Source organism: Chelonoidis abingdonii, chromosome 2 (assembly GCF_003597395.2).
Source record: "Chelonoidis abingdonii isolate Lonesome George chromosome 2, CheloAbing_2.0, whole genome shotgun sequence".
Lineage (NCBI taxonomy): Eukaryota > Metazoa > Chordata > Testudines > Testudinidae > Chelonoidis > Chelonoidis abingdonii.
The window spans coordinates 64,949,361-64,961,391 of record NC_133770.1 but is presented as its reverse complement, the minus strand read 5'-3'; the positions used below and the strand labels follow the sequence as shown (position 1 = coordinate 64,961,391).

Here is a 12,031-nt window from a genome sequence, read left to right as displayed (position 1 = left end):
CTTTACCCATACTACTTCCTCTGATAGCTTGCTCTATAGTGAGCTCCAAACAGAGAAGCAAGGTGGTCTGTTATGAGTGAGCTTCGATTTCACCCAAAAAAAAAAATCCCAAAAACCATGCCTTCAAGAAGAAAAATTTAGGGTTGTACCGGCACCCAAAAGCCAGGAAATGCCAAAGGTAAGGCCAGTCTGCCTTCTGGCAAACATGCGTCACAGCAGCCTTCAATTATATGATCATATACAATTTTTCAAATAATGATACCATACACTATCATAACTTTTTTTTCTACAACCTCATGTGTAGCATTTGTAGTACGGGGCACTACGCTGTATAAGGAAGTTGCAGCATAACCATAGCCTGAGCCAACCCAGGGGTGCCAACACTAACCCTAGCTTGATCCCACAAACTGGCACTAATACCTAATCCTTGCCTGTGCCTATTAACTTAAACCATAGCCTGAGCTCAGCTGGTGTCACCTCTGAGCCAATCAGCCAGCTGCCTATCCCCAGGCCCATCAGGTAGCACCAAATTTAGCCCTATTAAGCCAGTCCAGATATTAACCCAAACCCATAGACCAGTGCAAACGATAATCCTAGTCCAGGGCCACAAATTTTCCCCATGCCAACCTTCACCTAGGCTCACAAGCCAGAACAATCCAGATTCTAGCCCAAACCTAGAATGGGACCCGACCCCACTGTGACACTACACCCCATATTCATCATAGTAATATTATTATGATATGACTATGACATAATTATGATGCATTTTGTGAAAGATGGGTCATGTAGGATGTTATTGGAAAAGTTATGATTTGCTGAATATGATTATCCTATTTGAATGCATGTATCATTTTTGTATCTGAAGTTATAAATATTGACTATGTATCTGTATTTCAAATGTGGTTAAACCTGGGTGACAGCCACTAAGCAAAATGCTTTCAGCCTAGACAGCTGGTTGTGAAGGGTCTATTCAGGGTAACAGGCCATTCAGAAAAACAATAGGCCTTAGGAGAAGCTTATCCCCCACCTGGTGAGTCTTCCTGAGAATGCTCCAGACTGCAAGTAATGGCTGCTATGATTCAGCAGGTCATGTAAGGACATGTGACCAGACCACATGACACTGATCTCTATTTTCGGTACCTGTATTTTTCCACAAATTGCCTGGGAATTGTTTTTGAAACAAAGGGTTCCCGCCATAAGGAAAACCTATGTAAGGCAGGGAGTGACATCATCTGTGGTTCTTCACTCCCCCACAACTCAACACCTTAGAAAAGCTCCGAAAGAAAAGGACTTGAAATGGGGGTAGGGAGCCCAAGCTGCAAAGCAAGTCCAGCTTGTGCCTTGAGAATCTGCAAGCCTGCTTGTATCATCAGTCAGGGTGAGAAATTGCTAATTCATATTCAATCTTTCTAGTATTTTAGGCTTAGTTTGTGACTTTGTTTATTTACTAAATAATCTGCTTTGATCTGTTTGCTATGACTTATAATTACTTAAAATCTCTCTTTTTGTAGTTAACAAACTTGGTTTTGCTTTATCTAAACCAGTATCCCTTGGAGTAAAGTGTCTGGGGAAAAATCTCAACTTGGTTAACACAAGTGTATTGTGCATATCCTTCCCACATTGAGGGGAGGGTGAATTTTATGAGCTTATGTTGTACAGATCCCTGTGCAGTGCAAAATGGTACAATTTTGGGTTTATACCCAGCAAGGATCCAGGGTGGAGGAGCTGGGAAATTTGGCTGTTGTCTCCTGCCTGACTTTGAGTAAGGCACTCAGGTAACTTAGTTTGGGTGTGTAGCACCACCTGGTGTCATGTTGAGTGACCACAGGACCTGAAGTGGCTGTGAGTCACCAACAGAGCAGTGTGGGAAAGGCCAGGCCAGCTGGGAGGTTAAAGGGGTGCAGCAGTTCCCATGGCTCCCAAACTGCACCCCAAGGGTGACAACCTGTCACACCCACCCTCACCTCTAACCCTCAAAATGGTCCATATCCTAACATGATTCAATGAACTGACACCAAAACTAACCCTCGTTTGATTTCACAACTCAGCCGCAACATTTACCTGAGTCCACCCCCACTAGCCAGTGCCAAACCTAATCCTAACCCCAGGCCACAAACTGGGACCAATACTATCTATAACCTGAACCTATGACTTAACATTAAACCTAACCCTTGGGCCTTGGCTTCGGTGAATACAGTGTTCAGTTTACGGGCTCAAGCTCAGGCTAGCATAGGGTAAATTCACAGTCTCATGCTCAGACTGAAGCTGGTGTCAGTTCATAGACACAGTTTAGGCTAAGGAATGGGCATGTGGTGGAACTGGATGTGGATCAGGTTAGGAAACGATACAGCTGCAAGTTTCGGCTAGGTATGGTATGGAGCAATTTCTTGGGCTGGTGTAGAAGTGATGGTGGTTTCACACTCCCAGACTGGGATTTGTTCTCAGAGTGGCTTGGGGGTTCTAGCTAAAAGCAGGCCTATATGAGAAGCAACAACATGGAACTGAAATAGTTTTAGCAACTGCATGTATGAGCAGGAAATACAAGATATATAATACTTGCCTCCATTTGGAACTTCATATTTTTAATTTCTTTAATCAAAAAATATATAAAGCTTATGCAGGGAGTGTGCTGTGACCACTGATCATAACCATTTTATTATTACCTTGTGCTTCCTCCACCACCATCTGGTTTCTTAGATTGCAGTGCTCTTTGGTGCAGGGACCATCTTTTTGTTCTGTATTTCTACAGCGCTGAGCACAATAGAGCCCTCTTTCATGACTAGGGGCTACCACTATATAAATAAATATTAGTCACGCAGCCCAGCAATAAAATACAGCTGACTAATATGTATTGCACTATTTTTTGCATAAGCAAGTTCCATTCTATAATATTTTCACACACATTGTGTTCTGAACCAGTAGAACAAAGTAAGGAATATTTGTAATTTACATTAGTAACTTGTATGAAGATATCTGTGGAGTATTTATTAATAGATCATTATTAAATATTAAAACTGAGCAACCAGACTTGACAGTTTGAATTATGGTGTAATAATTCAGAGTTTGTGAATTACCACACGTAATTCAGTCATTGGTTTCTGAACCCAAATGCCTCAAAGGAGTATCACAAATCCAGGTGACATCCCTACATGATAGATTTTGCAGTTAGATGTCTTATTTAGCTGAAAGCCATGTAAAAATTAATGTAGCAGACAGCTAGCTACCTGCTGGTATCCTAGCTAATCAGCTTTACACACAAAATATTCCAGCTACTGTAAAATTGGCATCATTTTGGTTTACAAAATGATCTTGAGATCAACATGTTTCAGATCATCGCATATGACGATTTTCAGCGTTTAGACCACTCAGTTTGTGCCAAACCATGTCTCCTTTCAGGGATTTGCCATCGAACACGTGGAAGACATATATCAGAGATCTGGACAGTGGCAGAATAATAGCCCCTATTACAGTGCTTAAGTTATTCCTATTTCTGGATATACATGGGTAGTTCTGAAGACAGATTTGTCAAAGAGAATGAAATTGTAGAGTATGCACTGGGTTTAATTTTTAGAAATCAGACAAATTTAAAAAGACTTGCAGCATATCTCTGGAATACTATCATCACATTCAAGGACCAGTAAAAACTGTAATAGTTTTGTAGAATAATTTGGTTTTTCACAGATGAGAATTAATATATTTGCATCTCCTTTCTATCAGTAATTCCCAGGTTAGAATTCATAGAGACGGATGCATTCAACAGTTCTCTGTTAAACATCCAAACTGATAGAAAGCCCACAGAAGATTGATAAAGAAACAAACCATTCCATTCTCTACAGAAGTATAATGGACAAATGTAATGTTCCTAACAGATAATAAAGAGGTATTCCTAAAATCATAAGGTTGCTGTATACCACTGAGATGATCACAGATGTAAATCATAGAATGTCAGGGTTTGAAGGGACCTCAGGAGGTCATCTAGTCTAACCTCCTGCTCAAAGCAGGACCAATCCCCAGAAAGATTTTTACCCCAGATCCCTAAATGGCCCCCTCAAGGATTGAACTCACAATTCTGGGTTTAGCAGGCCAATATTCAAACCACTGAGCTATCCCCTCCCCCCAGTATCAATTTTACTATATATTTAGACACTGAGGGGCTAATTACTGCCCTAACCCTTTTAATACTTCCACATCATATCATTGAAACAAAGGGCTTGATAAAATAAAATCAGCGCGTTCAACAATATGCCCCACATAGCAGCAGCCCATAATCCAACTCATTTAGAACATAACATTGTCTATGAAAATGGGTACATATAGGAACCCACCTTTCCTTTCGTTTGATGCTCCACATCACCTGTAGCTCTGTTTACCAAGTGGTAGCTACAGCCCTTGATAAAATGCTGAGCAAGTCAGAAAATTCAGAACTTATGGGACATAAAACCAGGGATTTTCGCAAGTGCTGTCACTTTAGTGGGTGTGGGGTTTTCTTCCTTCTCCCAGTTGTATCACTTCCTGGCAACCTAGAGGAATGAAGATGTATCCTGGCTGCTCTGGTTCATTTGTTTAGTGTTACCTGTGCTGTCTCACATGTATCAAGCATATGGGGAGAGCTCCTGTTACCAGTTCTCCACAGAGCAAGAAGATCTTCATTCAAATGGATAGGCTCCACCAGAACCTCATGTGATGCCTCATAGAGATGGATGAGACTAAAATTACAGGTTGAGCAACATAAATGTAATGGAGCCCCTCATGGCTATTTAGTGAGCCAGTATAAACCTACTAATGCCCCTTCCTAGTAAAAGAAAGAAGGAACTACTGAAGTTTTTACTATTAATCTAAAAAAGAGAGAGAACAAATTTGATTACAGATTTTGCAGGATGATACTAGTACATCAAATTCTAGACATTTGGTTAATTTAGTTCCAATATTGATCAACTGCCTTTTTTGGGGGAGAGGGAGTGTTACAGTTTTGTTTCATCGGTATCAAGTCAGTCTGGATATGGAACAGATTGCAAATTCTGCAGATGGTCTGTCATTAAGAGAGCAATTGCGTGCTACAGAAAAGCCAATTCCAATTGCAATATTTAGTAATAATTTTAATACTGTTTAAGATACCAAAACATTAGCAAAAAATGTGGGTGTTACAAATAAATTTCCATTTCCAAATAAAAATGATTTAAAAGCCATTTCTTTTTCTCCTACATACCAAGAATTTCCCTAAAGATTACATAATCTCCTCTGTAATCACTGATGGTATAGCAAACACCTAAAACAGTACATGCAGTACATTCCCTTCAGTGTTATCTTTACTTATGTGACAGATGGGGCCAAGGTCCAAGGCAACAGTAAATGAGGGGCAATGTGCAATGGTCAACAGAGACATATACTAAGGTTTTTTTCATTAAATCTTTCCATTTTCATTTCAATTTGGCTCAGATGTGTATTTCATACAGCTCCCTGGATGTTCTCTGATTAATGCAACACAGTATTCAATGCATTCTCTGTTGCTGATGTTTTGACCGTTAGCCAAATGTAGTGCCAGTACCACAGGCAGCCTTCAGTGGCTGTAGGCATGTTCTTTTTGGTTTTATTTTCTTCCCTTATAGGGATTGTGCCAAAAAAGTGATGGGTGAGTGTAACATCCTAGAACAAGGATTATAATTGACTACCTGTTTTTAAAAAATAGGAGTAGTAAATGTTCAAGTTATTAAAGCCAGAATTAAAATCTAACATCAGGGTACATAACCTTAATCAGGGATTGTACAACAGTGTTTAAGATCTCTTTGTACAGTCATTACAAGCAAGAAATGCAGCAATGTAAGCGAGATCAGTCACATCAACCCAGGGCTTTCTTATTTAATATCATTAATTTCCATTATGCGCATGCAAGACTTGTAACTGAAAAGGGAATAATTTAATTGTAACAAAATAACTGATCAAGCTGCCTATTACATAAACACTGCTGATAATGTAGATCAATGACATATTTCAAAATGAAAACAAATTTGAAAGATTGAGCCCATATCTACAGTAGTCAGTGAGACAGATTCTCCATGCTCATTTGTACTCGTGGGACGACCCAACATGCAATGCAGAAGAGAATCAGGCCCACTAAAGGATTTAGGAGGGTGACCTCATCCAGCCCTACCAGTGAACGAGGCTGCTATAGTGAGTGCATGTAACTGAGAAGAAAGCAGGTGTAAACTGTGGTCCCAGAATGAAACAATGGAGGAAAACCTAAGGATCTTACATAAATAAGTCCTTAGGAGAGACCAGGCATGATTGGTTCAGGAGCTGCCATTTCACTGTGGTGCAGGCACATTCTGTCCCCATCTGCCAGGAATGTCTATGGGATGAGCCCCCATTAACTCCATCACAACCAACACTGCTAACACACCAGCAGCAGGACTGGGTCTAGCAGCTGCTATTTCACTGCAGCTCTGGCCCACCCCAACTGTAACAAAGATGTGAGAGCCTGTTTTTTTCATTTCTTGTCCCTTGTCACATGACTGGGGTCAGTCCCCACTGATTCCAGCAGCTGCTGTTTCCTCCCACCCCTTTGTATTAAAACCAAATGTAAATAAAAGATATCAGCCAAAAATCACCCCACATTAATAAAACACACAAATAGAGATGTGTAAGAGGGAGGCCAAGGGAGATGACTTGACAGATGAGACAATTCTGCCACTTATTGGACAATAACTATTGTTTGATCGGTGCAGGCAGCACCTCCACCAATAGGTAGTATTGTAGTTTTATCTTAGTGGTAAATTGTTGTCTGTTTTGATAGAGTATGTTGTCTTGGTTCAGGGGGGGTTAGAGAAAAGACAGTTACCTTTTCCGTAACTGGTGTTCAAGATGAGTTGCTCATGTCTGTTCCACAATAATGTGTGTGCTCACCACGTGCACTGGTGCCAGAAGTGTTTTCCCTAGCAGTACCCGTAGGGGAGCGCCCTAGCAACTGCTGGAGTGGTGCCTTCATGGCATGGTACAAGGGGTGCTGTGTGCTCCCTCACTCTCATTTCCTGCTTGCTATACAACTCCGACAGAGTGGAAGGAGGGCAGGATGTGGAATGGACATGAGCAACACATCTTGAAGAACTTGTTACAGAAAAGGTACTTGTCTTTTCTTCTTCGAGTGATTGCTCATGTATAGTCCACAATAGGTGATTCCAAGCAGTATGTGTTGGCGATGGGTAGGAGTTCACAAGTTCTCAGGATGGAGAATGGCCCTGCTGAACCTGGCATCCTCCCTGGTCTGAGAGACAGTCACATAATGTGACGTGAACATGTGAACTGAAGACCATGTGGCAGCCCTACAAATGTCCTGAATGGGGATGTGGGCCAAAAAGGCAGCTGACAAGGCCAGCGCTCAAGTTGAGTGTGCCCTCACAATCAGTGGCGGAGGGATTCCCGCCAGGTCATAACAGGTACAGATGCATAAGGTGATCCAGTTGGAGAGCCACTGAGTGGAGATCAGACAACCTTTCATGCCCTCAGCCAAGGCAATGAACAGTTGCGGGGACTTTCTGAATGACTTAGTCCGCTCCAGATAAAAAGCCAGAGCCTGTTGCATATCCAGTGTGTGGAGGCAGTGCTCCTCACTGGACACATGGGGCTTGAGGCAGAGGACCAGCAGAAAAATGTCCTGACCCATGTGATAGGTGGAGACCACCTTCGGGAGGAACGAAGGGTGTGGGTGGAGCTGGACTTTATCTTTATGAAACACCATATACAGGGCTCGTAGGTCAGGGCCCTGAGTTCCAAGACCTACCTAGCCGATGTGATCGCAACCATGAAAGCCGCCTTCCACAAGAGGTGTGACCAGGAGCACGTGGCTAGCGGCTCAAATAGGGGCCCCATGAGATGGGCCAACACCAGGTTTAGGTCCCACTGTGGGACTGGAGGCCTAACATATGAGAAGAGACGATCTAGCCCCTTAAGGAATCAGCCAGTCATACTATGGGAAAATACTGTGTGGCCCTGCACACGGGCAGGTGGAAGGTCGATATGGCTGCCAAGTGCACCTTGACTGATGAGGGCGCCAGGCCCTGGGCTCTAAGGTGAAGGAGGTAGTCCAGAATCAGCTGGATCGGGGTGGCCACCGGGGAAAATCCCCACTCTGGAAAACCAAGACCACTTTACCAAGTACGCTCGGCGCGTGGAGGTCTGCTTGCTTTCTAGGATATGCTGAACCTCCTCCGAGTGCGTCCTTTCCTCCTTACCTAACCATTGAGCAGCCACACCTTGAGCCGGAGTTCTGCTAGGTTGGGGTGGAGGAGGCGGCCCTGATCCTGGAAGAGCAGGTCCAGGCTGGATGACAACATGGAAGGCCTGTAAGCAGATGTCATGGGCTATACAAAAGTTCCACAGCTTGAGGGTTTCACGGCAGAGGACAGAGGATTGGGCCCCGCCTTGCCTGTTGATGTAGAACATCAAGGCTGTGTTGTCCGTGAGGACCCTGACTACCTTGCCCTTCAGGTGCGAGCGGAAGGCCATGTATGCCAGCCATACCACCCAGAGCTCCTTGACGTTTATGTGGAGAGTCATATCCTGAGCCGACCATAGACCATGGGACCTTGGGTCTGAACATTCCCCAACATGGGCCCCCATTCCAGGTCTAACGCGTCGGACATCAGCTCCAGTGATGGGGCCCTGCCCCTGAACTGGACCCCTTGGAGCATGTTTCTTGGGGAGGGCCACCACTGTACAGAAGTGATCACTGGTTCAGGAACCGTGAGGACTTTGTCCATCCTGTCCCTGGCCTAGGAGAACTCTGAGGCCAACCAGAGCTGGAGGGGCCTTATCCTGATTCTGGCATGATGGACCACATAGGTGCACGCTGACATGTGACCTAACTACAGGTACCATACACTGAGTGAACAAGCAGTTTTGGGGACGAGCTACAGCAAAGCTGGAGCAGAGCAGTTCCAAAGCACCTTCACTAGCCGCAAGAAGGAACTGAGGGTGGGGGGAACACACAGTGCCCCTTATACCAGGCCAGGGAGGCACCACTCCAGGGGTTGCTGGGGTGCTCTCCTACAGGTACTGCTAGGGGAAAAACTTCTGGCACCGGTGCACACGGCGAGCACACACACCTATTGTGGAATATGCATGAGCAATCACTCAAAGAAGTAGTTATGTTTTGCCTGTGTGTGCTGGAGTTGGTACTTGCAGTGTTTCCATAAACCCTTACGATTCTATAAGTGAGTGTTGCAACTGCTGGCAGTGCCTTGTGCCGAAGAAGAAATGTACCAGTTATGCAGATGAGCCTGGAATCTGGGAGTAGCTGACTTTGGGGTATTACTTTCTGAGAACGATTGGACTGATGAGAAAACATCACTGTACCTAGCAGTGTTTTTGGACAGTATTGCCAAAGCTTTCTACCAGCAGCATCTCAGTGCACACTGTGGGCCTTACGACCTGTTCTGCAAACACTGAAATGACTGCTAAGCGGGGAGATTGGCTCTTTTGAAATACCAGAAGGAATGGCAAGCCAGGCGACAGCAGGAAGGCAAACCCCTGCATAGTTATTTGTGAGTTTGATAGGACTGTTCCTGCGCCTCCCTGGCCAGGAGATGACTTGAGTGAAGCAGAACTCACTATGCCAAAAGTAGGCCTGGCAATGCATAGAGGGGACAGTGTCTAGTGACAAACTATGAGAGAAGCTTGTGTGAAAAAATGAGTATAAATTGTTTAACGGCAAAACCTTATAATCTGTTAGTGAAGGAGAATTACATACTGGATAAACCTATGGACCAGATTATATGTGGAGTTCAATGCATGGAAACAGAAATTGGGGGTTCCTTAAAGGTATCAGCTCAATTCCCTCCTACAGTGTGACCCCTGTATACCAGATGCAGCACTTCAGAAATGATTGCTAATGAAGAGCTAAAAAATTGCAGGAGGCCCAGGTGCAAGCTATTCACAAACTTTCAGTGGGTCAGATGAGAGAGACTATTTCCCTTGTGAGTCCCAGGCCAGATGACATTTGCACACAATGTGGAAGCAAAGGACATTGGAAACCAAACTGCCCAAGCAGAGGGAAGTAACACCAGGGAAACTAAAAGTTGCTGACACAGTAAGGTCACCATCATCAACTATTGGAATGGCCCATGTGAAGAGTGGCCCAGATACCCATATCTATGTGGCTGGATACATGAACAGTAGGAAAACCACAATGCTGTTAAACTCAGGATCTGAAAAATGTCAGATCCATGGAGAACACTTCGTGCTGAAGGGGAAGAAAACTTGTGCTGCAGAGGTTAAATTGTTGACTATTAATCATTAGCCATTGCAGGTAGCAGGCAACTGTCTAGACAGAGGAACGTCAAAAAGCTTTTGAATCAATGATGGCAAAACTTCTAAACTATGCTGCGCTTAAATTCCCAGACCTTTCCTGTCCATTTATGATAACCTATGACTGTTGTTGGATTTGCACTTGAAAAAACTGATGAGCTCAGTATGTAGGCATATTAAAGAAGGTACTAACAGTGATTCCCCCAAATGACAGTAACCCCTCAGTTTCACCAAGCACAAAAATCTTGTAGTTCTTCTGTTAAAACTTGTAAGCTCCTGTCTGCAGAAAACATTGATTGTATCTGCCCTGTGAAAGATAGTCTATTACTATGTAAATCTTACAAATAAGTTAATTGACTGTATTCTTGAAGTAAACACAATGCTAGCCTTAAACTGTAATTGATACAATGTAAACAAACAGACCCCCCACCCTCTGTGATTACAGGGCCAGGAGTGTCATAGAAATTAACACACACCCCGAAAGTGGTGGAGACAGTAAATTAAAATATGGTTAAGATATGGAATGTATGTTGATGAATGCTTGATATACATGAATGGATAGGGAGGTGCTAGCCTAGAAAGGGAGTATCCATCGACCGAAGAATGTGTCAAGTGGATCACCAGACAACCCCAGGAGGGTAAACTGGGATCCCCCCCAACACCTGGAAGGATGAGAAACACAAACTTTGGACAGTGTGAAGCCACCAGGAATGTGCCACTTTAGACAATGTGGAGCCACCAGGAATGTGCCATCTGCTGACTGAGTCAGCAACAGCAGGATGAAACAGCTCCAATAGACTAACATAGGAATTAATTCCTATAAGAATGAACTCCAAAGATTGAGGACTTTGAGTCTCTGGTTCTGCTGCCAGCCTCCAGGAGCATCAGGTGCATCTGACACAGACTCGGCTCCATCCTCATGACAAAGATACCTGGTCAGTAACTTGGCATGAGCAACTTCTAAGCTGGTAACTATAACACCTATACAGAACCTGAATGAATGATTGTGTGAATGACTATATAAGGAATAAGTAGTGATAGGAATAAGTAGTTAAACAACGTTGTTTATTTTATCTTTTGCTTTATTATTATATTTACAATAAATGTGGCATCTTTGCCTAACCCCTATTAATAAGATCTTGCTGGTTTTTATTATATTGGTACACCAAGTAGGCACAGATGGGTGGCTTTTAGAGGTCACAAATTAAAAGAGAGAAAAATCAAGTATTCGGCTACAGAACTGGACTGTCTGGCTATAGTGGATGTCCACAATGCCTATTGTCCATATTTACTAGGTACGGAAATCATCATGTCCACAGACAACTGTGTCCTGCAGTGGCTTCTTAAGAATCACAACCCCAAAGATTGCCTGTGGAGGTGGATTCACAAACTGTCTGAACATACATTTGGACTATAAACCTGGTCCCATCTCTTCAAGGTCTCCAAGATGCTGGGAGAACATGGGGGTTGAGCATGGCAGAAAACCAGGATCCAGAACCTTGGAGTGGGTCACCAAAACTCTCAGTGCAGGTGGGGTCAAGTACTGTGGAAAGCATTGATGAGTTCATCCACCTATGCTGCAAGCAGAGTTCAAATGGTCTCAGCAGTCCGGATATACTTTAATGAGCAGATCTCACTGCCTCCTGCACGAAGACCATTTCTCTTACGGATACAAAAATGTTTTTGTGCTGAGACAAAATTCAGGATCTATCATACCTGTGTGATACCTGTA

At 43.5% G+C, this 12,031-nt stretch overlaps 1 long non-coding RNA gene across 1 annotated transcript in view; it reads left to right on the top strand.

The window, feature by feature from the left end:
* The first annotated feature begins 825 nt into the window (after positions 1-825).
* LOC142046322 (uncharacterized) overlaps positions 826-12,031 on the top strand; it is a 128,075-nt gene continuing 116,869 nt past the window's right edge. Inside the window, exon 1 of the long non-coding RNA XR_012655220.1 lies at positions 826-1,378. This is a non-coding gene — a long non-coding RNA (uncharacterized LOC142046322). The remainder of the gene's footprint in view (positions 1,379-12,031) is intronic.